The sequence below is a fragment of the Pongo abelii genome, chromosome 19 (assembly GCF_028885655.2).
Source record: "Pongo abelii isolate AG06213 chromosome 19, NHGRI_mPonAbe1-v2.0_pri, whole genome shotgun sequence".
In the NCBI taxonomy this organism is placed as follows: domain Eukaryota; kingdom Metazoa; phylum Chordata; class Mammalia; order Primates; family Hominidae; genus Pongo; species Pongo abelii.
The window spans coordinates 61,022,461-61,050,406 of record NC_072004.2 but is presented as its reverse complement, the minus strand read 5'-3'; the positions used below and the strand labels follow the sequence as shown (position 1 = coordinate 61,050,406).

General features: G+C 40.4%; 1 long non-coding RNA gene across 1 annotated transcript in view; it reads right to left on the bottom strand.

Moving 5' to 3' along the window:
- Positions 1–27,373, bottom strand: part of LOC129054921 (uncharacterized) — a 95,661-nt gene extending 68,288 nt beyond the window's left edge. Inside the window, exons 1-2 of the long non-coding RNA XR_008519533.2 lie at positions 27,197–27,373; positions 11,339–11,401 (exon numbers count right to left, since the gene is read on the bottom strand). This is a non-coding gene — a long non-coding RNA (uncharacterized LOC129054921). The remainder of the gene's footprint in view (positions 1–11,338; positions 11,402–27,196) is intronic.
- Between the last annotated feature and the right edge of the window lie 573 nt (positions 27,374–27,946).

The window sequence follows — 27,946 nt, the reverse complement described above, 5'->3', positions numbered from 1 at the left end:
CAGGATTTGCAATCAGAGAATCTAATTTGAATCCTTGCTGGGCTATTTATTAGTTGTGTGATCTCAGCCAAATTACCTAATCTCTCTAAATCACAGTTTGCTCACTTATAAAAGGGAAGAAGAATGTTCTCTACCTCACAGAATTGTTGTGAGGATTGAATTAGATAATGTGTATTTATAAGCACTGCTCAAATGATTGGTAATTTACATTAATATTGGTGATTGCAGTGTGGATACAATTCTTCATTCTGCTCTTCTCATTTCCTCTATAATTAGCATTTCCACAATAGCACATAATCTACATAGTGGCCTACCTAATCTCCATTCCCTCCTCATTTCACCAACAGGAACTCAATTTTATTTGAGATTGGCACTGTGCCCAGCCTAGTGATAAATCATGATTGATCTACACCAATGATGGCAAATCTGTTTCCTACTTTCCCAGCCTTCCTTGCAGCAGGGCGTGGGGTCATGTGACTAAATTCTGGCACTGAAACCTAAGGGGAAATGCACTGTGGGAGAAAGGAGTGCTTCTGATAATGCATTCATTTTACTGGCAAAAGGAACAGACCATGCTGGCCCTCCCTCTCTCCCGCTTCTTTCTGTCTTAAACCCAGATGCACCACTTAGAACTGTGAAAGCCATCTTGTGTATGCAAGAGAAATGCTTAAGAATTTCAGAGACATCAGCCCTTGACGCACCTGTGGCCACCTACCTCTGGACTTCTTGTTATGTCAGAAAAATAAATTCAAGTTTCTAGAAGCCATTGTTAAGGTTTCTGTTATTGCAGTTGAAAACATTCCAAACTAATATAATGGTTTCAATGCCTTTGGAAAAGTTCATCAACTTCATATAATGAAATTAGTCATTTACTTTTTGCCAGAAATGTACATTGTTTAGTTCCACAAACATTTACAGATGGTCTTCTATGTATCAGTTATCTGGGTTACTGAATAAATATGACACATTCCTTCCCATGAAGGAACTGACAGCGTTTTCAATTTTGCTCTATTAAAAAAAAAATTCCAAGCTGAAAATCATGATGCATACAGTTTCTTTGGAGTTATTTACATGAGAAAAAGTACTCTCGCCCCATCCACCCACTGTGCTCCCAGTGACTTTCTACTGGTTTCTGGAACACATCAAGCTCATTTCATTTTAGTAAATCTTCATTAGCAGAATATTTTTTCTCCAGATCGGTGCTAAACTGGCTGTTTCCTGTCATTGACATCTCAAACTAAATGCCTCTTCCTCAAAATGGTCTTTCTCTTCAATCACACAAATGCAGTCATCCATCATAGCATCCTTTTTAATTCTCTGCAGAGTACTTATGATGTCATGTTTTTCTTGCTTATTGATTCCTTTTTTTGTTGTTTACTCCAGTACCTCTACCCCACTGCTAAAATATAAGGAACCTGTAAGAAATGAGTGTGTTTTGACTACATCTGCAACCCCTAGAACGGGGGGCAGCAAACCATAAGCTACAGCTAAATCCAGCCAGCTGCCAGTTTTGTAAATAAAATTTCATTCAAACATGGCTATGTGTACTAGTTTCCATATCATCTATGGCTGCCTTTGTGCTACAAGAACAGAGCAGAATAGTTACAACAGAGACTAGATGTCTCACAAAGTCTAAAGTAGTTGCTATCTGGTCTTTTACAGAAAAAGTTTCTGGATCCTAGATCTAGAAGAATGCCTCACACAAAATAAGCACTTAATAAATTCCCAAGAAACATTAACATTTTGTCTCAAAGGCTGTTATTTGTAGGTTTTCTCATTCTGTAGGTATATTTGTTTCTAATGATGCTATCAATCCTGTTTCAGCAGGATTGCTCTTTACTGGAATTGCTTCATTGACAGGAATTCCACACCAAATTTCCAGAAGGAACAACTCATCACCTTGGATCAGAGGATTAAAGGTTTAGCACAATATTCTGCAAATCACAGGGACATCTCAAAAGCAGAATCAAATGTCTTTCTCACATTTAGTTTAGCAGCATAAATCAGATTTCACTTGCATTTTTTTTTTTGTACATCATTTCATTCTTAGGCTATATTCCATCATGGACATACAGCCATATGAGTGGTTTTGGTTGGTTGGTTAAACTTTTATTTTAGGTTCAGGAGTCCATGTGCAGCTGTCACAGGATCCTTAGGGTGTTGCTTTTCCAGCCAGAAACCTTTGTGGCTGGTGGCACCTTTGCCCAAATTTTGCTTGGGCCCGCTGGGCTTGTTCTACCCACTTGACCCAGCAGGCTGTGCTCAGCTTGTGCTACTGGCCCAGATGTCATGCCTGCCAAGGGCAAGCCAGGTGTGGAACAGTGAGGGGTGTGTGAGTGAGCATGGGGTCCAGCCACTGCACACAGCTAGGCATGCCAGCTGCAGTGGAACAGGCAGTTCCAGGCTCCAGCACAGGCCATGGCTTTGTGTAAGGCAGTGGCTGGACGAGGCATACCAATAGCGGCTTCCACTGTGAGCACCAGGGAACACAGTGGCACCCAGAAGATCAGAGTTGCCAGGAACTACAGAGCCCCCAAAGAAGGTGTCACAGCCTTGGCTCAGGGAGCCACTAGGTCTGGCTTCCCTAAAGGGCTGCGGCTCTTCTCTCCTTCCCATTGCCTACAACGTGACAAGCAGGGGGCATGTTCTAGCCCTATTTGTGTTACAGCACTTTCAGTCCCACCATTCAGGGGGTCCTGAGTTCTTGTCCCCTGTCTAGGAAGAACGAGGTAAGCAGACAACTGGAGGGTGAGCAAGGCAGACAGGGGCTTCATGGAGCAACACAACAGCTCTCAGGAGACCTGGAGTGGGTGGCTCCTTTCTGCAGCTGGTAGTACGGACATCTCTGTGAGTCTGGCTGAGTCCTGGGCTTTTATGGACTTCGGAAGAGGGAAAGTGCATGCTGATTGGTCCATAGGTGGCCATGGGCACCCGAAAAAGCACCACAGTTCTCACTTTGGGCCACAGACTCTATGTTTCAGGCCCTTCCTGGCTTGAAGGTCGGGCTTCATCAGAGACCTGCCCCTTTCCACCGAGAAGGTTGTCTTTATCCTGCTACCATCAATCATGTCATCCCTTTTCCGGTGCCCAGGCTGTTTGTGCAGAGGGGTGCCTGCAGGCCCACACCCAGCCACCCTTAGCCCCACCTCAGCTTCCCTCCCATGCTTGTCAGTGCCCAAAGTCTGGAGGGGGCCAAGGCAGCAGGGGGCTACCGGGTCAGCACCACCCTGAGCACTCACACACTTGGCTGGGTTGCAACAGCACCTGGGCTTGTCCTCAACTTTGCTCCCAAATCAGACCAGGCATGGCGAGAGGCCAGGCAGCAGGAGCAGGCATTTCCTAGCTTTCAGGGGCAGGGAGGCTTCCTGGGTCTCAGGGAGTACAGGGATGCCCAGGTCCACAGCCATGGCTAGGAAGCAGCAGCTGTGCCTGGGAGGGGGGGGCTGCCACCCCGTGAACTCAGGAAGGCAGTGGGGCTTCCTCCTGTTCCCAGCTCCCACTGGCTCCATGGAACATGCTGTTGGCATCTTCTTCACAGTGGCCACTTCAGATAGGCCGCTGCTACCATCGTGGATTTGTTATATAGGTAAATTCATGCAATGGGGGTTTGTTGTACTGGTAATTTCATCACCCAGGTACCAAGACTAGTACCCAATAGTTACTAGATCTTCATTTGTCAACCCAAATTACACTACCAACAAGTGAAATATCTAAATTTTTATCACAATTAAAATTGTGTTCTAAATAATATCAACATCTTCATTTGATTTTCCAAAAAAAAAAAAATAGTTTGCTCTTTAATTCAGATTCTTTTCATGCATTTTTTTTATCGCTGAAATGAAATAAAACTGCTCTGAGCCCAAGTTAGGGAACCAGCTCCCATATCCATTAGTCACTTTTTTATTTTTGCTTCTTAGGAATATAACTTCTAATAAGTTTTGACATTAAATATTGAAAGCTTAATTCTCAGAGGACTGATTTTGAAAATACATTTCCCATATTTTTGCTTGCTGCTGAGACCTTAGAGTGCGCTACTAGGTGTATCCAGGGCAGTTCCAGCGACAGTTTATCTTTGGCAGGTTGTGGGTGTGGATAGAGCTGGGGGGAAGTTGCTTGCAAAACAAGTTGTATTGTGAGCACACTAATAAGCTCCTCTTCCAACCACAGAACCTCCATGAAAATCTCTAGGATTATGGGTAGGGTTTCAGAGTCTCTCTTTTGGGGATCTATAGCTTATGTCCCAGACCAAATCAATCTGTTCTGCTTTTCTTTTCCCCAGATCTGCCTCTTTGACATCTACCTGATTTATGCCTCCACCAAATCCTTTCAGATTAAGGTTTTCTTTAGTGTCTGAGCTTCACTCCTAAGCATTGTCTCTGTGTCCACTTTATTTCTATGACTTGTGGCCCTCAGGCTAGACTCATCCTATGGCCACATTCAGCCAGGTTCCCAGATTCTTGTTCTGTGGGATTTCGTAAGGGAGTTACAACATCCAAATCAATATGTAGAAAGCTGATCTAGTCTCAAAGAATAGAGTTTAATGTATTGCAGAAGCTTATTGTCCCCTGTGGTAGAGGCAGTACAGCTCATTCTACATGCTCCAGAAATGTGATGAAAACAAACAGAAAAATAACCAATTACTCGCTTCAACCCCTGCTCTTTAATATTTCAAGAATTGTCATATTAAACTTCAGACTCTCAAAGTATAAATAAATCAAGTAGTTGGAAAGATCACTGTCTTCAAATGACTCAAAATTTTTTAATTGATGCTGCATTATGCAATACATTTGAAACTATAATCTTTGGTGATGATTCCATTCAGCACTTTCATAATTTCTATTTGGTACGTTCATGTATTTGTGTGTTTCCTTCATATATTCTGCAGATATTTCAAATAAGTACTTATTTCAAATCTCTAGACCCAAACATTTGGGAATAAGTTATCACTTGGCATAATCTTAGATTACCGTGTTATTTCCCAAAGTAGATTACTACATGGCTCACTAATCCTGTGAGATGCTCTAAGTTTAAGACAAAAATTCTCTTATCAAATACTGTTATACACTTAGGACATTCTGGATTCTATAACACTCTCTTCATCAGTGCCTGTGAACTGCAGTAGTAAAGAAATCTGTTTAATCTGTTTACCCGCCATTTCCCAAAATTATTTAGCTATAAACTTTATTTTAAATATTTATTAACATTCCATAGATCACACCGTGGGAAAGGAGGGTCTATTTCAGCTGAGCAGGCTCAAATGTTTTCATCGTCCAGGTATATAAATAAATGTGGAAAGCAGTCTGGTATAAGACAAGAGGGAATGACAAGGGATGTGGAACTAGTGGGGGAGCTTTGCTCTCCTAAAGGCTTTCAAGTCCAAAGTACTGAAAACAAATGATAGATTGAGACAGAGACCAATAAACAAATCTGCTGGTCAACTGAAGCACAACTACGGAGAAGATTCAGCTCTTAAGCCACTAGTTTTCAACTCCTAGCCTCAACCATCCTTCATATAACAAGTGAGAATGAGAGTCTCAGAAGAAATAACTTACCCAGTCCACCCTAGAATTGTTGTTCTTTTTTATTTCAAACTGGGTATGATTTGGAGGCTTATGTCATTACCAAGCACCTGTCATTGCATTAGGAACTAATTATGTTATTCGCTGCAATTTTATAGATAAGAAAATTATTTCATCTGCCCAAGGCAGGCAAAACAAAGCTGGAGTCTGATCTCAGATCTCTCTCTGCCAAAGCCTATGTTCTTCTCATTATGTTATGCTTCCAATCTGGCATGACAGGGATGTGGCACTTCATGTGACAAGAGTAACACATATGGCAAGTAACAGAATCTTTAACAATTGTGTTGGGCCTGACAGAGTTGAGTAACCATGCATTTTCCAAAAGGAATCAACTCACATTGAGTAACCATGCACTTTCCAAAAGGAATCAATGCACAGGTCCAAAAAAAAAAATAGCAACAATTGTAATCATGGTAGAACTACCACTGTTAAACACCTACAATGGACTAAGCCCACATTATTAATGTTATATTATTCATATTATCTCCATATTATATATTATAATATTATTCATATTATTTCCTGTCAACACAACACCCTTCAAAATAGGTATTAAATACATTTTTGATGAAAAATAAAAATGACTGTGAAAAAGGTTAGGTAAATTTTCAAAGTGACAGAGCTTTAATAGCTGGAATCTGATCACCCTACTTTTTCTTATGACAAAACTCCCTCTTACGTTGTAAACCTAGGCTTTGGAATAGGAAAGTTATTTTTTTTATTCCTTTAGTAGGACATGTCTATATTCAAAACCACTTCTTTCATTCAAGTAGTCCCTGACAATTTAAATATTGCTTTAACATACATAATCTCATTTGATTCTACTAGTGGTTTTTTGGTAAAGAAGGCAGATTTCAAACCCCCCACATTCCAGCTGCAGAATCTGAGACTCAGTGAAGCTGAAATGTGTGTAGATCAGAGCCTGGACACAAACCCAGGTTTTCTGATTTTCGTCATCATTCATGATTCCCAACACGCTGCACAGAGGCATCTTACTTAATTCACATTTTACATGTGGACAGAGGCCCAGCGAAGTTGCAAGTCACAGGTAAAAGAAACAGTTGTAGGTTTACCTATGACTATTATGCTTGAGAAAAAGTCACCCAATTCCCTAGACTCTGACACATCATGTTTAACAATTATTCTTAATCTAATGCAAAATTTTTTATAGCATTTAGCCACCATTGTACTTCCTTTGGCCTCTATTTCAAGGCAATAAATATCTAAATTGTTACCAACATGCACACTGCAAGAATATAATAGATTTGTAAACTTTTAAAATCCCCTGATTATTGATACACAGGAAAACGTGGATACTTGGATGAATTTCAAGGGCATTAGGCTGAGTAGGGAAAAAAGCCAATTTCAAAAGGTTATACACGATGTGATTTCATTGATGTAACATGTTCAAATGACAAAATTATAGAACTAGAAAACAGATTAGTGTGTGCCAAGGATTAGGGATGCAAGTGGAGAGTGATGGGGATGGGAGGTAGTAATAGATGTGACTATAAAGGGTTAGCATGAAGGTTTTTTGGTTTTTTGTTTGTTTGTTTGTTTGTTTGTTTTGAGACAGGATCTTGCCCTGTTGCCCAGGCTGGAGTGCAGTGGAACAGTCATGGCTTCCTGCAGTCTCACTTCAACCTCCTGGCCTCAGGTCATCCTCCCACCTCAGCCACCTGAGTATCTGAGATTACAGGCACACGACAACATGCCTGGCTAATTTTTGTATTTTTTTCTAGAGACTAAAACTCCTGGTCCCAAGCGATCAGCCTGCTTCAGCCTCCCAAAGTGCTGGGATCACAGACATGAGCTACTGTAACCAGCCTACATGAGGAATTTTTGAGGTGACAGAGCAGTCTTGTATCTTGGTTGTGATGGTGGTAACAAAATCTACATGGGACAAAATTGCACAGAGCTACACACACACACACACACGAGTGCACATGAACTGGTAAACTCTGAATAAGCTCTAGGGGTTGTAATTATGCCAATTTCCTGGTTTTGATATTGTACTATAGTTATGTAAGACCTTACCATTGAGAGAAACTGGGTGAAGCATACACAAAATTTCTCTGTATTATTTTTACAATTTCCTGTGAATCTATAGTTATTTCAAAGTTTTTAAAAATTGTTTACTTTTCTGATCTTACCAGAGGACCTTGTTGGGTTGCCAGCATCTTAGATTTTACCAGCCGTACCTTGGGCAAATCTGCCTCCTTTCCCAAAAGCCCCCTACCCCACAGGAGAAGTGCATGGGCTCTCAGGGCTGCTGTCAAATGTATCCCATATCCAATCTGATTGCTTTTCTTTTTCAAACACACCCACAAATTAAAATTCAAGCTCCTTATTTAGTATGACATGCTAATAAGACCACATGATATGCATTCAGACCATAATTGGCTCCTTATGGCCTGAATCCTGCTTACTTTTCCAACCTCATTAGCTGCTCCTCCTCCGCGTCCCCTCCCACAAAGTGAGTACTCTTATGCTTGTGGTCCTGGTTATGCTCTCTGTTCTTTCTGGAATGCCCTTCTTCATAGTCTTTCCAGGGGTACTTAACTGTGAGTCCTCAGCAGCCCTGCAGTACTGCCAGTAGCTGTGGGTATGAATGTCTCCAGAGACTTCTTGCTTTCCTCCACAGATTTAGTATTTTTTGAGACAGTGCAGCTCTGCTCCCAATATGCTGTGCAGCTAAGGAGTAGCATATGTCAAGTCAATAGCTCAACTCAGCAACAGACTCATTGAAGATGCCTCTCAGCCTCTCTCCCCAACTGAATTCTCAAGCATTTACCTTGGCCAAGTACTAAATCCACTCACCATTCTTTTACAGCTATCCTTCTGTGAGTCCAGAAGTAAAGCCTACCCTAAATTATTCCCAGAAGGAAAGCATGTTGGTTTTGTCTCCCACCAATTTAGGTGTTTACTGCCCGCTAACGTTTCCAAATCTATACCAGATTATGGCAGTAACAAAGGGTAGTGCTATGACTAGGATATGGAAATAATCAGCAAGACTTTGCCTATGCTGGTTACCTCTGGAAGTCTGAGAAAAAACAGCTTAATTTGCATCACACAGCTGCAGGTTTTCATGAGCATTTATTTTAGAAGGGAATATAATATGATATGGATGCAACTTACCTAATGTATGAGCAAGGAGAGCAAAGAAAGCCCAGTGGCATTCTAGAACCCAGGACTACTAAGCCAATCCAGTCAAATTGGTTGTTTATCCTGAGAATATTTTACCACCTTTCATTCTTCTTTTCATTCCTACTTTTTCTTCCCTGGTGACTAATGCCAAGGACAAATAGTAGCACTCCTGAAGGAGGTTCAGTTTAAACAAAGTTATTTTGAGGGATTATTGAAGAGACACATCAGCATAAAAGAGTGGAAATATATTGGTGAGGCTAATTCTCATCCCACAGAGTACACATTTTTATCTATCCCCTGAGCTGATTTTTAACTAAGAAGGAGATTCTGATTAACTTTCTCTTTAAAATGTCTTCTGATCATAACTGCACAAAGCTAGCTGGATAACTGAGCAATGCATATGGATAAGATAAAGAATTGTCAATCCTTTTAAATAATTTAGCAGCATATTAATCTTTGTGAACCTTTGGACACTGGGTTAATGTGAGCTTTACTTTGGTTCTATGGAACCACAGAGAATTTGGGACACATTTCTCACCTCAGGTAAAGAACTACAGCAGTGGAACCTCTGAAAAGTTTAAGTCTGGAAGTTAAACTGGAACTCAAATAATGTGAAGCATTTGGAACCTGGCCATACAAGAACATTCTGTGGAAATATGGCCTTGTTCTGACACTCCATTTTTTCACAACTTTTTTCCCACCAGGTAAGTAATAATCCCAGAGCTTTGCCCATGACACCCAATGGAAAAGGAGAGGATCAGACTATTAAAGCAGAAGGTATAATCCAGTGGATAGAATGGTTCCTTCCTCTCAGCCATCCAGCCCTATTCAGCCAGTCCCAGATAGTCAAGCTGCTCAAAGAGACATCAAAGCAATGTAGATGCCTAGAAGTTATCTGGTCAACTTAATGATCCAAGTTAAAAATGCACTAATACAGTACTTTACACAGATCAAAATACTAGATATTACTGAATCTGCTTAGAAACACAAATGCATAGAGCTTTAGTGATTTCCTAATTCAATAAAGTTTTAAATATTTCGAACTCTAAATGCCCTAACTTTATAACTGCACCCCATGTAAAATTCAAACACTACCTAATTGGGAAATGTTACATCCACCCATTATTGATTACCTGATTAAGCACCTTCATCAAAGAATATTCCTGAAAAAAGTATTTTTAAATCCTTGCAAAACAATGTAATTTAATTAGTGGCTCAGGTATGCATCTCTTGGGAATGGGTTCGAAGTACAATAAACCATGCTTTTCATGAGAGCAGCCCTCTACTCATTGTCTTCATAAAGAATTGGCCACTTCCAGGTTCAACTGGTATAAACTTGTATATTTGTATCTTCAAATTTATCTGATGGAGAATATTAATAAGAATTGAAGACTTTTTTACAAGTAAGAATTGATCTACACCCAGCGTGGCTGTAATACCTACTTTGGGAAATAGGACTGGTCCATCTGATAAGCTAGGAATTCCTAAAACCTTAAATTGAAGGGCAAAAACCTATTCAAGGCAGTATAAAAAGAAGTAGAAGGATGCATATGAGCCAAAATCTGTTGAAAAGAGCTGAAAGTAAAAGACCACAGAAGCAATTTTTTAAAAGCAAAATCCAAAGTGTCAGCAAGAGGAGGAGATTTTAGAGAAGAGGTCAAAAATTTGAAGTCAGAAGGTCAGATCAGATGAAGACTACATCAAGAAGCAGCAAAGAAGATCCAAAGGACTAACTGAGAATGAACACTCAGATGTCTGTGCGTGCTTTTCCACTTGGACAAGTAGGAAGAACATAACCAGCTGGCATAAGGCATCAGCAGTAGGCCGCAGAAGCCTTTGATCACACAGATGGAAACAGTGTATGGGGTCAATCACCTTGAAATAGGTCATGGACTCTAAATGATTCTTCCAAGCCTTTGTCAAATCACCCCTGTGAAAAATAGATCACACAGGAATGGGCTCATGGCATGGTTAATTTAGAACCTAACCAATATTTTTAAACATTTAAAAGGCTATGTTCTAAACCCTCTACTTTAAAATTTATATTGAGGGTAACAATGCAAATCAGTTGCCTTAATTTTCCTATCAAAATGTTAACTCTTCCACTTATCTGTCTCCATCAAAATTTCCCTGAATCAATAGCACAGGATAGTTGTACTTTCACTTAATATTATATTCTATTCATCTAATGTCCAAATTCTCCCTGAGACAACTGATATTTAGAGAAATAGGCTAAGAGACTTGATAAATATTCATTTCCCTCAATCCTGTAAGCTCTATCCCTGAATCAAGTCAAATAGCCAGAAAAGCTACGTGCAAGGACTATTATATTAGTTCCCTGTAGAAATGCTTTTACGGGCCACTTTAGTAGTACGTCTTCTTATTGAGGAGACCAAAAATTTGTCATCTCTTGCAAAATTGCTATTGAAAAAATGATCTAGTATGCTATGCAATGTCCTCTATATAAAACATATCATAAGCAAAATCAGTGCAAGAAAAGTGTTATGTCCCGTGGTAACAGGTAACCACTCTGTTACCCTTATTAGAAAAATGACAGCATTGAAGTTTCCCACCATGATCTCCCAAAAGCTCAAAACTAACATTTTTCTCACCTTCTCTGTTATTTATTTTGTATTCTTCTACTCCTGTCTTATTGGAAGCCCTCTTGAAGTCATCTGTGGAAAGAGGAAATATACAGATTAATGGATATTACATTTAAATGTCCAGTATGTGGAAGGATCATTATAAAGAGGAATGATAATTACAGCTTCACAATTCATTTGATTTTTTCATGAATGTATATGACCCTTGGTTCGATCCACCTATTAATTTCTGGTATTTAGGAAAGTTCACTGTGACAGAAACAATACTATGCATTTATCATCTTCTATTTCATTTTCCTCTCCTTGGACATCCAAAAAGAGTACACTTCCCGCCTAACCTACAATTAAATTGGCACTGTAGCTGTAGGTTCTGGCCAATAAAATTTAGATGCAACAAATGTATGTCACTGTAATCATGACACTTAAAAGCATTCCACATTATCTTCTTGCATTATCTTCTCTGCTTCTGCAACCCTAGAAGCTGTAATAAGAACAACATCATAAGGTAGAATGGTGGAGCAGCCTTCAACAGCCTGAGTCCCTGAGCAACTATGTGAAGTAGAGGTCCTCTGCATATCCACGCTGAATTGGCAGCATAATTGTTAAATAAATCTTCATCCTGTAATGAGCCACTGAGATTTCAGAGTTAATTTTGTTACCACACACAGCGACTTCTCTACTGACAAGTCCCTGGGGAATATTTGATTCAAGGAAACCTTTGTAAAACTTCCCACTCTTTACTCGACTTTGCAGGCCCAAATAACTTTCTGATCCATTATCCCAGTGAGCTGGACTGGAAAACACGTAAAATTCTATAGACTCCTCCTTACATGGTCTTTTTAAAATTGTAGTAAAATATATGTAAGATAGAATTTACTATCTTAACCATTTTTAAGTGTAGAGTTTAGTAGTGGTAAGTACATTCATATTGCTATGCAACCATATCCACCATTCATCTCTACAACCCTTTTAATCTTGCAAAATGAAAACTTTGCTCATTAAACAATAACTCCCCATTCCCTCCCTCCTCAGCCCCTGGAATGCATCATTTTGCCTTCTGTCTGTATGAATTTGACTACTCTAAGTACCTCATATAAATGGAATCATATAGTATTTATGTTTTGGTAACTGACTTATTCCATTTAGCATATTGTCCATCCAAGTTGTAGCATATATCAGAATTACCTTCCTTTTTAAGGTATAATAATATTCCATTGTATATACACATATATAAATCACATCTTTGTATCCACTCATCCATTGATGGACACTTGAGTTGCTTCTACTTCTTGACTATTTTGAATAATGCTTCTATGAACGTGGTATGCAGTAATGTCTCCTTATTCCTTGGTTTCAGTTAAGTTCAGTTTTTTTTCCCATGGCTTACTTTTATTTTTTATTATAAAAAACACATACAAGAGTTTTAAGAAATGATGAATATAAGACAAATCAAAACCACGGTGAGTTAGCAAACCCATTTTCTATATACAAATATAGATAAACCATTATACTAAAATATACTAAATACAGACAAACAAATATACTAAAACTCTGAAAATGGAATATCATCAAACGTGAGACACATCATAGCATGGTCCATATGTACAAAGCACACAAAGCTCTGCCTGCGGTCATCTGTGAATTGCTCATTTACATGTCACTGATAACAAAAACCTGCAAGGGAACTTCTACCCTTCAGTTCTTATCTTGCTGATGGTTCACTATGGTCCAAAAATATTAAATGGAAAACTACAGAAATAAACAATTCATAAACTCTGTGTGTCTGTGTGTGTGTATGTGTCTGCGTGTGTGTGTGCGTGTGTGTGTGTATTTTAAGACAGGATCTCACTCTGCCACCCAGGCTGAAATGCAGTGGCATAATCATGACTCACTGCAACCTTGACCTTCTGGGCTCAGATGATCCTCCTGCCTCAGCCTCCTGAGTAGCTGCACTACAGGTGTGTGCCACCATGTCTGGCTTACTTTTTCATTTTTGAAGAGACAGGGTCTCCCTATATTGCTCAGGCTGCTCTCAAACTCCAGGGCTCAAGGATTCTCCCACCTCAGCCTCCTAAAGTGTTTACAGGCATATCTCAATCAACACTTGAAAGTTAACCAATTTACACAGAAAATAACAAAAATGGGCTTTTACTGCTGAAATGTGTGATATATTAAATAGCATGATGAATGATACATATGCAACTCTGGGAAATTTAAAGTGCTTAAGATACGTGGATTTGCTACAATACTTTGGAAATATGTCTTGCAAGAGACATATGAATCTGAACAGACTTCTGACTTTTTCCATTGGGAATGGCTTCTGTGGCTTGATCCCTAAATGGTCCCTTCAGTGGAGCCTTATTGAGAGGACTTCTATTTGACTGATGCCAACTGCAAGATGAACAAAATCCTACCTCTGAAACAATGTCATGCCTGCATCCTTCAGGATGATGGTCAGAATACACAAAAGTGCAGTAAGCGGAGACTATAGAGTTTACAGAGCAGGTTGAATAAGTTGTTTTGAGCCTCCTCCATTAGGAAATTTTCTAAGAAAGGTATACCTGTGTATCAGAACTGACCCTAAGATTTGCTTTCTTGAAAACCCAGCAGTGAGGTTGTAGGAAGTAAATAATTGTTACTAAATTCCTCTGGATGCTTCCTTAAGGACTTAATCATTGGGCATGACCAAATCAGCAGAATGGAATAATAAAATGCCAGGAAAAAAAAAATTTAGTATTATAATTCTTTTTTTCTTGTACAGAAAGTTTCCAGATTGCAGAGTAAGCACCAAGATGATAACACTTTCATAGGAATAAAAAGTTCTAGGAGGTTACACTGCAACTCAAAGGTCATATAGGCATATGGGTATGCTATATATGTTTACCCATTCCAGATGGGGAGATGACTGAATCTTCTAATTTCCTCCAGGATTGGCTTTTACAAAGTTTTCAGCAACTTCAGAAGGTATGGGTCTTCAGAGGCATTTCCTTGTATGTACACATGGGAAACCGAAGGAGACGAAGGCAGGTAATGGAGCAGAAGCTGGCAGTAATGAAGTCTTTCTTTCTGATAGACAGATACATATTCTGAACAAATCAATCCATAAATGGATATATGGGAATCTCTAGCCAAAACTCAATTGGGCAGACATATATAACCTTCTTTGGTTTTCTGTGGCTGAATTAAAATTCTCTTTTCAGTCATAATTCAACCAGGTGATAAAACTTAATTTCAGTTATTTCAGAGTTACTTCTTTACTCAAGTTGTGGCAAGTTCTAGGAAAATTTCATGGTATATTGAGGCTTGGTAAGGTGGAGTAGGCTAAGATGTATACATGTTGCATCTGATTGCGTCAGATCCTAAGACAAAGATTCAAGTGCACATAGTTGTTTGGAGGTGATCCCAGGAAATATTGGCAGGGGAATGGAAAGTGATCTGTGGAAGGGAAGACCGGGTAATTGTTAGGGGTAATGAGCTTCATCCTGCTGGGGAATTCTGAGAGTTGATGCAGAACACACTCCTTTGAGTTATCCCCTCCTGAATGCATGACAGCTTGGGGATTTGTCATCAGCTCCCATTAATCTACTGGTTGATGGGTGGCTGCTGGGGATGTGAGTGGCCCTAATTCTCCAGCACTGCTGGCCTGCCTGGCACAGAGGCAGAACAGACTGTAGCTCCCAAGGAAAGCCCTCTAGCAGTTGAAAGTCAGGCTGTAATGATGACCTGCACTGCAATGATAATGTATTAACATCTGCTATACTAAGTCTCAATGTCACTATCTCTTCCTTGCTGCCTCCCCTAAGAGTTCCTCACTGTCTTCTGGTCCTTGGTCATCCATCTACTGGCTTACTCTAAGTGGCTTCTCACTCTCCACCAAGTCACTTAGGATCCAGCTTTCCCTCATCTACTTTGGTACTTTTCACCATGCAACGAAATCATCCAGCTAGCCCCACCTCATGCAGAGCTGCAGGAAATCCATGAGGCTTACTGAGCCTCAACTACCTCTGTGCCCATGGAAGATAGGATTGCTCTGTTGCTCCAGTACCAGGCTGGGTGGTAGAAACTCTGTGTGCCCTCTAAAGCCCCATCTACCCAGGCTCACTGTCATTTCCTCTCTGAGGGTTTGCCACCTCTCTTGAGATTCTATTCTGAAAATAGCATACAGAATCTTTAGACATGCTGTTATAGTAGGTAGCTAGGCAGACTGAGCAGGGCAGGAGAGTCCCCACCACCACTACGGGGAATGTCAGCTGACTATCAGGTGATGGTCAGGTGGTTGGTAAACTGTCTCTCCAAAGTAATAATTGGTTGCAGCCAGCAGTCTCCCAATAGATAGAAAAACCTGAAACCAGTGATCAGCTTCCCAATAAGATGTCAGGAGTTGGGTGAGTGGGCTCAAGCATGTGCATTAAGAGGGAAAGTGGCAGAGTTTAACTGGTATATGACCTTGCAGGAACACTCGACTGGTAAGGGAAGAACACCTCAAGTGAGCATGCGCACAACTCCAGTAAACACACTGCACATGCGACCCCTCCCAGGCACTGACAGGCCACTGCACATGCAGACAGCCCACCCCAAGGGAAGAATCAAGGGGGAAGGGATGCAACCCCCCATGAAGCATGCCAAGGTATAAAACCGCAAGTCAAAGGTCAAACAGTGCACCTGATCTCGCCAGTTGCCCAGTTGGCCCTCTTCCAAATATACTTCCTTTCATCCCTGCCCTAAAACTTTTTAATAAACTTTCACTCCTGCTCTAAAATTTGCCTCAGTCTCTCCTGCCTTATGCCCCTCAGTTGAATTCTTTTTTTCTGAGGAGGCAAGAATTGTGGTTGCTTCAAATCCTTACGGATTAGTTGCTGTTAACATAATTTGGTGCCGCGTAGCTCAGATACATTTGGCTGCTAACAACAGCTGTTACTTTTTTATTGCCCTCTTTATCCCAAATTAGCCTGAGGAGCTAGGTCAAGGTGGACACACCCCTCACTCCTGCTTTTTAGGAACCTGCAATATCTAAGCCACATCACATTGTTTCTCCTTGGACTTGTTTCCACCTCTCAATGTGTGGAATCCCATGTAGTCTCCTGACCTGATTCCTGGCTCTGGCTCATGTTGTATTCTTCCAGCTCTATCATTTATTCCCTAAGTATTCTTGAAGGCTAGGTTGTTCTTTTGAAAAAAATTCCAAACTTGGTCTTGGTTTTTTGTTTGTTGGTTTGTTTGGCTTTCTTTTTCATTCCCCTTAACTTAAGGCAGTGAATGCCACAGAGCTAGATTCCAATGAGGAACAGGAATTACCAAAAAAAAAAAAAAAAATTTTTTAAAAAAGCAACTTTTAGTAATTATTCCAAAATATCATGAAGCCATGACTGTCAACCCTGCTGATTGCTCTTAGCCTATCGAGAATTTTATTCATTTGTTTAGAAATGGTCTTCTGCAGACGTGTTCAATTTGGGGAAAATAAATTTCTTTATCTGACTGATTTCGAGAGCTGTAAAAGTATTTACTTAAGTAAATATTGCTATAATTTCTCACAAGTTCTTTTTTCCCATCCATGAAGTTACCAATGCATTATTTCTGTCACTAAAAATGAGAAGAATTAACCTTGCTACACTCTCCGAATTTACTGATTGAGGCCTTAGTGTCTGTCCCTTATGTTTCTGGATTTGCAAATGAGACAGGGCTGAGCGTTATCTCACAACTCATGCAAATTAGATACCAGGAAGGCTATTGAAAAGGGAAGATGGTATCATCTGTCTTGCAAGGGCATTGCTCAGAATGACAGCCCCAAATTTAACCTCCTCTTTTCCTTCACATAAATTAATATCTCAACTCAGCCTCCCTAACAAGTCATCTGCTTCATTGAAATGAAATTCCAGCCACACTGAGGAGAGCCACTAGACAGAATCTGTCACTTGCTGCCTTTGTTTTCTTAGGCTAGAAAGGTCCATAACCTGAAGGATGAATTGCATTGAAGAATGTTTAAGGAAAACTTTTGATGTGACTGATGAAAGGGTGAGGGGTGGCAAGGAAGGACGCTTCCCTGATTTTTAGATGCCTCCACATTGATGGGCTTTAGTCAATGGCATACCTGCTGGGTTCTGCCATTGTTCTTGCATTTCCTATGATACCTACAAAAGAATTTATACTTTGATGCTGTCAGACTTATTCACCACCTAATACTTTATGACAGTCCAGGCTTAAGATAAATTCAAATTCAATCCATGGCATAAAAATATAAGCACCTAAGCAATAATAGGCAGCATTTGATTCGGATTACTCAGGTAAACCAATCTTTGGGGTCAAACTCCTCAATCAAGAGGTGCACATATGTTTATGACAGGAATACAAGTGGAAAGCATGCCTAGGAAACTAATCATTTATTCAACAAATATTTATTTATGTTCCAGGGCCTATTCTAGTGCTTGAGATATAGTTGCAAGCCAAACAGACAAGGTCACCATGCTTTAGAGTTTATAGTGTTACTGGGGAGACAGAGAGAATATACCAGAAAATCAAATACTATAACATAAACTAGCTGATTTCAGATTGATGTAAGTACCACGATGGAAACTAAACAGGGTGAGGTGATAGGAGCAAGCAGTGGAGTAGATTCACTTTGAGTAGGGTGGTCAGGGAAGACCTCTCTGAAGAGGTGATGTCTGAGATGAGACATGAACAATAAGAAGGAGACAGATGTAAAACAAAGTGTGTTCAACAGTAAAAACCTGAAGATATGAAAGATCTTGGGGATGGTCCAGGACTTTAGAGCCCTGTGTGGCTGGAGACTAGTGACCAAGTCCAAGGGACAGAATGGGCCAGGATCATTGGAATTGGTGGGAAGACTTTGAAGTGTTTTCAACTAAAAAGCATGCCATCTAAGTTTTTATATCAAACTGGGTGACAGCAGAGAAAGAGTGAGGCAGAGACACTGGTTAGATGGCAACAGTGTAACCCAGGTAGGTGAGTAATGGAAGGGAAGACAGACTAGGGTGTTTGGCAAAAACTTAACCACATCTGTTTTGAATCCAAAAAAATATAGTTAATTAGTTAATTCTTCATTTTATTTATTTATTTATTTATTGAGACAGGTGTCTCACTCTGGCAGCCAGGCTGGAGTGCCATGGAGCCACTGTGGCTCACTGCAGCCTCAACCTCCGGGGCTCAGGTGATTCTCCCACCTCAGCCTCCCGAGTAGCTGGGACTATAGGAGTGCACGCCATCATGCCTGGCTAATTTTTCTGTTTTTCATTTTTTTGTAGAGGTAGTATTTCACTATGTTGGTCTCGAACTCCTGGGCTCAAGCATTCTGCCCACCTCAGCCTCCCAAAGTGCTGGGATTACAGGCGTAAGCCACTGCACCCGGCCAGTTAATTCTTTGTTCTATAACTAATGGATGCTGAAAGAAAGAGAGAGTAAACTACTTTCTCCTCACTTCAGAAAATTTTGGAGAGAATCTATTAGGGAGAAAAAAGAAAAGAAGCAAAAAGTGGAGGGCAGATACATCGATGATGTCATTGGCAACATAAAGAAAAGCACGTGTAAGTTTCAGGAATCAACATCACCTTCAACATTTCATGATTCCATCCACTTTTTTCAAGAAGGGAGATCAAAGGTTACCATGCAAGTGCTTAAAGGCAAATTCAGATAAAAAGAATTTGGCAGTAAAACTGTCTTTATAGGAGATGAAAAAAAAAAACTCTCAGAAGAGAAAGCCTACCACTAGGGACAGGGAGAAAAACATAGTCATATTTAGTTTTATTGGGACCCACGCTCGGCTTGATTAATTGGATAATCAAAGTTTCTGTTTAGTTTCAATTGCTTATCAGATCAAAGTAAAGCCATTCATGAATAGCACACCATCTGTATAAGCAAAATTTCCACAGCATCTTCTCTCAGTGCAGGATTCTTTAAGTTTATTAATAATATCATTACAGTGCAGGATTCTTTGTTTTAAGTTTATTAATAATATCATTACAATGACTAGTGATTACCTTGTGACAGTTTTAAGATACCTTATATGTATTGTTTTACTTAATCTTCACAAAAACCTACAGAGTAGATCCTGTTACCTTCACTTGACAGATGAGGAAACTAAGACAAAAGGTGTCAAACAAATTGCCCAAAATCACATAGCTAGCAAGTGGCAGAGCCAGAATTAGAACCCACATTGACCATCAAGCTTTGACTCAAAACCACTGACGTTCTTGACATTCACCACAGATGAATCAAGAAATTCTGTAGAAACTTACCTTGAAGTACATACACACACACACACACACACACACACACAGAGAGAGAGAGAGAGACAAACAGACATAGAGAGAGAGAGAGAAAAGGAGAAAGAAATTTATTTTTAAAAACTGGATCACACAATTATGAAGGCTGTTAAGTCCAAAGTCTGAAGAGTGGACCAGCAAACTAGAGAGACCCAGGAAGAACTGATGCCGCAGTTCAAATCCAAAGGCTGTCAGATTGGAGGCCCAGGAAGGACCAGTGTTGCAGTTAAAGTCCAAAGACCACCCATGGGCACAATCTCTTCTTACTTGAGAGAGGCCAGTCTTTTATTCTATTCATACCTTCAACTGATTGGATGACACTCACCCACAGGATGGTAGGCAATCCGTTATACTCAAAGTCCACCAAGTTACATGTAAATATCATCAAAAAACACCCTCATAAAAACATCCAGAATAATGTTCAGCCATATATCTGGGGACCACGGTTCAGCAGGTTGACATATAAAATTAATGATCACACTTACTTTTGCAAAAGAAGGAAATTGTCTGTGGCCTCTCAACCTCTCAACTTTCTCATGTTGATTCTCCCTGGGAATGTCCCTCTCTTCTTTGGGATGCAGTACAACACAGACTAATGATTAAATGCATGAGTTTTGGTTTCAACCTGGTTTTTGAGTCCGAGCTCTGCCTGTTACTATTTTTGTAACCTCAGGAAGGTCACATTCACCCTCTACCCAAAGGTTCCTCATTTGTAGAATAGGACTGAAATATCTCCAACCCCTAGGGTTGCAACAAAGTAATAGAAGTAGAGCTCTTGGCTCACTGGCACATGAAAGGTCTACACAATGTTCAGTAATAGCAGAAGTCCTCCAGCCTTGTCCAGGTCATGGTGAAGGCAAAATTTTCACATGTAGAACAGAAAAAAAAAACAACATAAAAAATCAGAATTATAAAATAGTCCTTAAATTCCCAAAGCCAGACTCATACTAGGATATTTTTCTACCTCTTCAAACTCACCATGATGATTCTTTTCTTTGCATTGCTTTGCAAATAATTGCATCTGCACAGTTTAACACGTATTTCCATTCTTTAAGTCAGTGTATTCCTTAGAACCACAGGATATTAATAGGTGTCACCCAGGCAAATAAAGGCATCCTTGTCACATGAGATTAGGGATTTACAAAGGCTACTTTATCACAAGATTTCTCAGAGTGTTTATGTGCATATGTACATTGAAATCTCTGAAAGGAAGATATAATATGCAACGTTTCATATTTAATTGACCACAAACCCTTTCTGAAGTAGCGCTTCCACAAGGAGTGTTCTGCAGAATACTCTGGCAAACAGTGCTCTAATTGTTTCAAATGTGTTAGACTTGCCTTCCAAGTTAAACGATAAAGTCCCCAAGAGTAGAGAAATAATAGCCTCTTTCATATTCCCATAGCACCTGCACACTGTGACAATAGAGCAGCTCAGTAAATATGTGTCAATTGATAAAATTATTTAAATTATTTTAATTCCTTAATCAGCAAATATTTTCTATGTTTGGAGTGCCTGCTATGTTTCAGATATTACCCTAGGTACTAGGAAAACCAAAATTAATTAAGTATAGTCTTTTCTCTCAAGAAATACACAGTTCAATAAAGAGTAAGTATGTAAATAATTGCAATATTGTTCATTGACAATATGTTTACATATTGTATATATGGATATACATATATGTATGTACATATGGATATATATATACATGTTAGTAAGGTCTTGGGGTGACACAAAAAAGGATGTAATATGTTCACAGCCAGGGCACAAAGTGGAGAGGGAGAGTTGGAGAAGGCTTCATGGAAGGTGGCTATCTGAATCTGTTTTTATGCTGTTAAAACAAGATATCATAGCCTGGGTAATTTATAAAAAATAGACACTTATTTCTGATGGTTCTGGAAGCTGAGGGTCCAAGATCAAGGCATTGGCATGACTGGGGTCTGGTGAGGGCTACTCTTTGCTTCTAAGATGGCACCTTGTGGCATCCTCCAGAAGGGAGGAATGCTGTGTCCTCACATGGCAGAAGGGATGGAAAAGCAAGAGTACTCCCTTCAACCTCAGACCCTTTTATAAGGGTGTTAATCCCATTCATGAAGGTAGAGCTCTCATGTCTTAATCACCTCCCAAAGGCCACACCTCTTTATACTGTTGGATTGAGGTTTAGATTTCAAGATGAATTTTGGTGGGGATACCACCATTCAAATCATAGCAGTAACCATTGAACTAAAGCTTGAGCACTGAGAAGGAATTGTCCAGGCAGGTAAAAGGGTACAAGGACATTCTAAGAAGAAGTCCAAAACCACAGACATAAAAATAACATGGCTGAATCATGAGAATTCTGTATGCCTTGCACATACAATGCATATGGGGCTGCAGAGGGAAATGGAGATGGGGAGATAGAACACCTGGTGTTTTGAATACCATGTTAGAAAGTTTTAACTGTTCTTGAGGTGATGAGAAGCCAATGGCAGATTGGGGGTCGGTCTTTCAAAGTGTCAAAGAAGTTATTATAAAAAAGGAAAAAGTGGAACCCAGGAACTACATGCTTCCTGCACTATTGCCAACTCAAGGGCACTGGTGACAATAGCTCAACATGATCTCTGTGTTTCTTCCTAATCTGATTTCCTAATTGAGACAAATTCCTATAATCTTAGTTTGATTATACAAAATATCAGTATGATTGTCACTTCCCCATTCTAGGTATCCTCTTTTGGAATAATAGTGTCCTATGGTATGAGAAATTGTTCATTAATATTTTGACTATTTAAAAAAGATTAAGTGAAAGCCTTTGGAAACTTGTGAATGATAATATTATTACAAACAGATCTCATTTGGAAACCCCATGATATCTGAAGAAGAGAATTATGTCAGCAGCATCCTTGAAGATATTTCAGTTTTATTGTTTTTTAAAATTATTCCTTAATTTGAGAGTATATAAAGAAGATACTTTGGAAGCATGCTCTGCAATATAAGAAAGGAATTATGATTCTAGCTTGCAACACCAGCAATTATTGAAATTGTTCTTTGCGGAGAGCTCAATGTATACTTTTAAATATGTTAAAAATTATACATGATTCTTCAGGGATTCTTTTAGAACAAACCTCAGAGTTAAGCCATTCACTTGATATTGTAACTTGAGATAAGTCTTGGGCCTTGAGATGATGCTCTTCTTCTTTCCTCCCTCCTCCAAGCCCCATCCATTATTAGTCCTCCCAACATTGCATCACTTGGTCACCACAAGTGCAATGAGTGACTGAAAGCTGCTGGATGCTTTTCCAGAGTAACGTGATTTCACAGAGAACAACAGAATAGAAAGTAAAGAAATTTACTTTCCCTGAACAACAGAATAGAAAGTAAAGAAAGTCATCCTATGCCAGATTCAAAAAGACCAACTATTCATCACGTTTTATGATGCCCATGACAGCAGCTGCCTTTCACCGCTGCAGTGCAGGATGAGGGGAAATATGCTCCCGAGAATGACAGGAGGAGATGAGAGAGGTATTTACTCTAGGAAATCCTTCTAAATGAAATAACCAAACCAAACAGGAAAACAATAAAACTCAAAATGACCTGGTTGTTCCCAGAAAAGGCAAGCAAATAAAGGACAAAGCCTCCAGTGAATCCCAAGGGCTCTGATTTGAGAACATAATGAAGGACAAGCCCGTAGGCAAGTAGAGAAGGCTGCTGCTCCCTTGAAAGAGTCCAAGACATGCCTGGTGTCACCTTGGGCCTCAGAGGAAGGTAGTGCTTGATGGGCCACAGGAATCCAAGGCGCACCTCAGCTCCACGAATTAAAGCATTCATATTTATCAACCCAAGGTAATCAGGTTCAGAGCTTCTAGCACTGCTTAACCATTTTAAGACTTAGGTTTAAAAAGCAATATGTCATTTAAGCGACACACCCTCTTGTGCTAGGGGTCTTGTAGAGGCTTCACTGAGACTCCAAGACCTAAATTCTAGTTTGATACCATCATCAAATCTTACCCTGTGCCCAGTATAGGTGTTGCTGAGATAACATGACATATGCATTTCTGAATAACCTCAAGTTTTACAAAACGACACTTAACAACAACAAGGCTTATGTGGAATATGGAGTTAGGGCAACCCACTTAATGCCTATGGAAATTTGTAACTGGGGAACTATTGATAACAATCATTGGAATCTTGGGAGATACTTGGACAATCCAAATAGGCAGCTCAGAGGGGCTGGAGAATGCCCCAGGTAATACTAAACTGCCCTGCATCCCTTGAGTAGAAATCCATCTAGTAGGTGTGAGACAATGCTGGTAGAACTAGAATCATGCACACAGGAGAAAGTGCAACCTGCCAAAGGTTAGGGAAGTCCCACGCTGGGGAGAAACACCTGGGTACAGATGCTTGTGTTTTTTCTCTTCTTTTCTTTTTTGTCTTTTTGAGAAGGAGTCTTGCTCTGTCGCCCAGGCTGGAGTGCAATGGCGTGATCTCGGCTCACCGCAACCTCCACCTCTCGGGTTCAAGCCAATCTCCTGCCTCAGTCTCCCAAGTAGCTAGGATTACAGGCGCCCGCCAACACACCCGGCTAATTTTTTGTATTTTTAGTAGAGATGGGGTTTCACCGTGTTAGCCAGGATGGTCTCAATCTCCTGACCTCATGATCCACCTGCCTCGGCCTCCAATTGTGTTTCATTTTCTTCATATAGGGTGATAAAACCTTCTGCTCGTGTTTCAGACAGCGGAGGGTTTTCTTCTTTCCTACTGAAGGTTATAGTTCTTTCACCATTCTGGTATTCATGTTACAGAGAATTGTGCTGCAGAGGAGAACTCCCCAACTTTGTGTTCCTTATCTCTCCTCTAATCCAGTTACATCCCTGAGTGGAGCAGAGAGTGGAGATCTGGGTATATCACTGAACCACAAGACACAAACAGTGATCCTAAAATGCACTGACATTTCCCTTTTCGAATAGCTGGTAGCAGGGTGATAGCCCAACTTCTGGGGAACCAGCCTGAAGGTGGATGTGGGCAGATGTGGATGTAGCTCCACAGTGGGGTTTTATAACTTCAGAATGTCTCCTGCAAAGCAAGTACAGGCTGTCCAAGTACAATGAACTTTTCTACACCTTTGGCTTTACTGAGAATGAGGGTGGCACAGTGGGTAGTAAGGTAAGATAAGAATATAGTGTCATGGAAGCCTGGAGAAAAAAGTGTTAAAAGAAACACTAGCCAGGCGCGGTGGCTCATGCCTGTAATCCCAGCACTTTGGGAGGCCAAGGTGGGCAGACCACCTGAGGTCAGGAGTTCGAGACCAGCCTGACTAACATGGAGAAACCCCATCTCTACTAAAAATACAAAATTAGCCAGGCGTGGTGGCACATGCCTGTAATCCCAGCTACTTGGGAGGCTGAGGTAGGAGAATCGCTTGAATCCGGGGTGCAGAGGTTGTGGTGAGCCAAGATCAGGCCATCGCACACCATTCTGGGCAACAAGAGCGAAACTCCATCTCAAAAAAAAAGAAACACCAGCTGTCTTTAATGTTGTTGAAAGGTCAAGTAACAGGAAAGCCCTGGATCTGGCAACATGAAAAACATTGTTTTGCTAATCAAAAGCAGCCACTGTGGAAGGATGGAGACAGCCTGAGTGGAGTGAACTGGGAGGAGAATGTTGTGAGGACATACAGAGACTTTAGACCGAGGATCTGTAAAGGGCCAGATAGTAAACATTTTAGACTTTGCAAGCCTTGCAGTCTCTCTCACAACTACCCAGCTCTGCTGTGTGAAAACAGCCAAAGGCTACAACTGACCTTTGAACAATGGAGAGGTTAGGAGTACTGATCCCCTGGGCAGTCAAAAATCTGCCTATAACTTGTGACTCCCCCAAAACTTAACTACTAAAAGCCTACTATTGACTGGAAACATTACCAGTAATATAGTCAATTAACATGCATTTCATACGTTATATGTATTATATACTGTATTCTTACCATAAAGTAAGCTAGAGAAAAGAAAATGTTGATTAAGAAAATCATAAGGAAAGGAAAATATATTTTCAATTCATTAAAGTGTAAGTGGATCATACTAAAGGTCGTCATCCGCATTGTCTTCACATTGAGTAGCCTGAAGAGGAGGAGGGGGTTAGTCTTGCTGTCTCTCAGGCATGGCAGAGGTAGAGGAGGTCAAGGGGAAGCAGGAGAGATTTATTGTAAAAAATCCACATATATGTGGGCCCGTTCAGTTAGTCCAAACTCATGTTGTTCAAGGGCCAACTGTATATATTCAATATAAGAAAACGGGCATAACTGTGTTCCAATAACACTTTATTTATGGACAATAAATTTTGAATTTCATATAATTTTCACGTAACAAAATATTTTTTAAAATTTCTCCCCAACAAATGTAAAAATCATTCTTAATCCCTGGGTTGTACAAAAATAGGTAGTAAGCCAGGTTTGGACTGTAGGCCATAGTATGCCAACCCCTGCAATAGAACTCTCTCTGGAAAAGGTTTTCTGTGCATAGTAGTGAATAGATGGCATGAAATCTGTAGATCAGGGCTGGGTGCGGTGGCTCATGCCTGTAATCCCAGCACTTTGGGAGGCCAAGGCAGGTGGATCACCTGAGGTCAGGAGTTCGAGACCAGCCTGACCAACATGGAGAAACCCCATCTCTACTAAAAATACAAAATTATCCGGGCATGGTGGCAAGCACCTATAATCCCAGCTACTCGGGAGGCTGAAGCAGGAGAATCGCTTGAACCCGGGAGGCGGAGGTTGCGGTGAGCCGAGATCTCGCCATTGCACTCCAGCCTGGGCAAAAAGAGTGAAACTCCGTCTCAAAACAAAACAAAAAAAAACAAAAAACAAAATCTGTAGATCAAAAGGGAATGCAAGTTCCTTAAAGAAGAAATATTTTCTGTCTTATTTTCTAGTTTAGATAATTCTCTAACACAGGTCTTAGCACATAATAAGTGCTTAATAAATATGTGCTAAGTAAATGAATTAATTTTAATGTAGATCTGACCGCTAAATCAGTCCACTATGTTCCACTCTATTCCACTGCCACACAGGCACATAGACAGCCCAAAGTAGAGCCTACATGAGTTCTCAGCAGCTAATATAATAATAACCCGTCTGTGTGCCATGAGTCCTTCACTGCTTCAGGAACAGGAGACAGATAGCTGTCTGCAAAACTGGGTGTCTGCTTACTTGGCCTCATTCTGAATCCCCAATGCAGACATCTGGCTGTGCGCTCAGACCTGAACCCTGCAAACTCACCTGAGACTATGTGCCCTATTCTTTGAAAACAGCCCTGATTGAGTACAATTCCCCAGCTCAATTCTAATGTCAATTTTCTTTTAGTGAAGAATTCTTTTCCTTAACAGAATGATAAGGCCCAGCCAAGAAGGAAATACACACACATGCACACACACACACACACATGCACACACACACACACCCATATATAATATGCACATACATACACATATATGTACACATACATACACATATATGTACTCATACACACACACATGTTTTTTGTGTTTTGTTTTGCTCTGTCATTTCCCCTGCTCCCTTTAGAAGCCTGCTATCTTCTCACAAACAGCTTCTGAGCTGCCTTACCTGATAAGCCTATGAATGGGTAAGCTCTTTCAGACTTCTCCAGGATCTCTGGCAGCTATGCTGGCTGAGGGAACAGATAACCCTGGGTTTGAGGAATGACAGAAGGTTTCTTGATCCACTAGCTGACTTGCTAAGCACTCTTCTACATAGAGATCCAGGGTCTGTGTTTTCAAAGATCTGATGAGAAACAGAGCCCAGGAAAGGCACTGTCAGCATAGAATTTCCTCCACAAAATGATTCAAGGAACAAATGCTCATGCAACTTTTTCCCTCCTCTGAACTCGCATCACTGACAGTGTAAGCCGCTTGGAACTGAATCACACACTGAGCTGTGGAATTAAAGCCCTCCGCCCATCTTCTCAGTCTTATCATTCCTGGCACAGACTTTTTCATCTCCCACAGCCTACATTTGAGTTACACTGAATTTTCCGCCATTTTGGAACAACCCATTTTCCTTCATTTCATTCATTTGCTAATTTTTCAGCCTATTGCCTACCCCTCTCCTGACCTCTTCTCTCCAACCTTCATCTCTTTCTCTCAGAGTCCTACTCATCCTCAAGGCTTTACTAGCATTTTCTTTCCTCCAAGAAGAGTTCGCATATACCCATGGAAGCACTTACATTTCCAGGTCCTACTATTCATTTGACTTTGTTTCCTCCTCCACTGCAATATCTGCTGCATGTAGTGGGTTTCAACACAGAGAGTATGTGCTCTAGAGTTAGACAGACCTGGTTCAAATCTTATCTCTGCC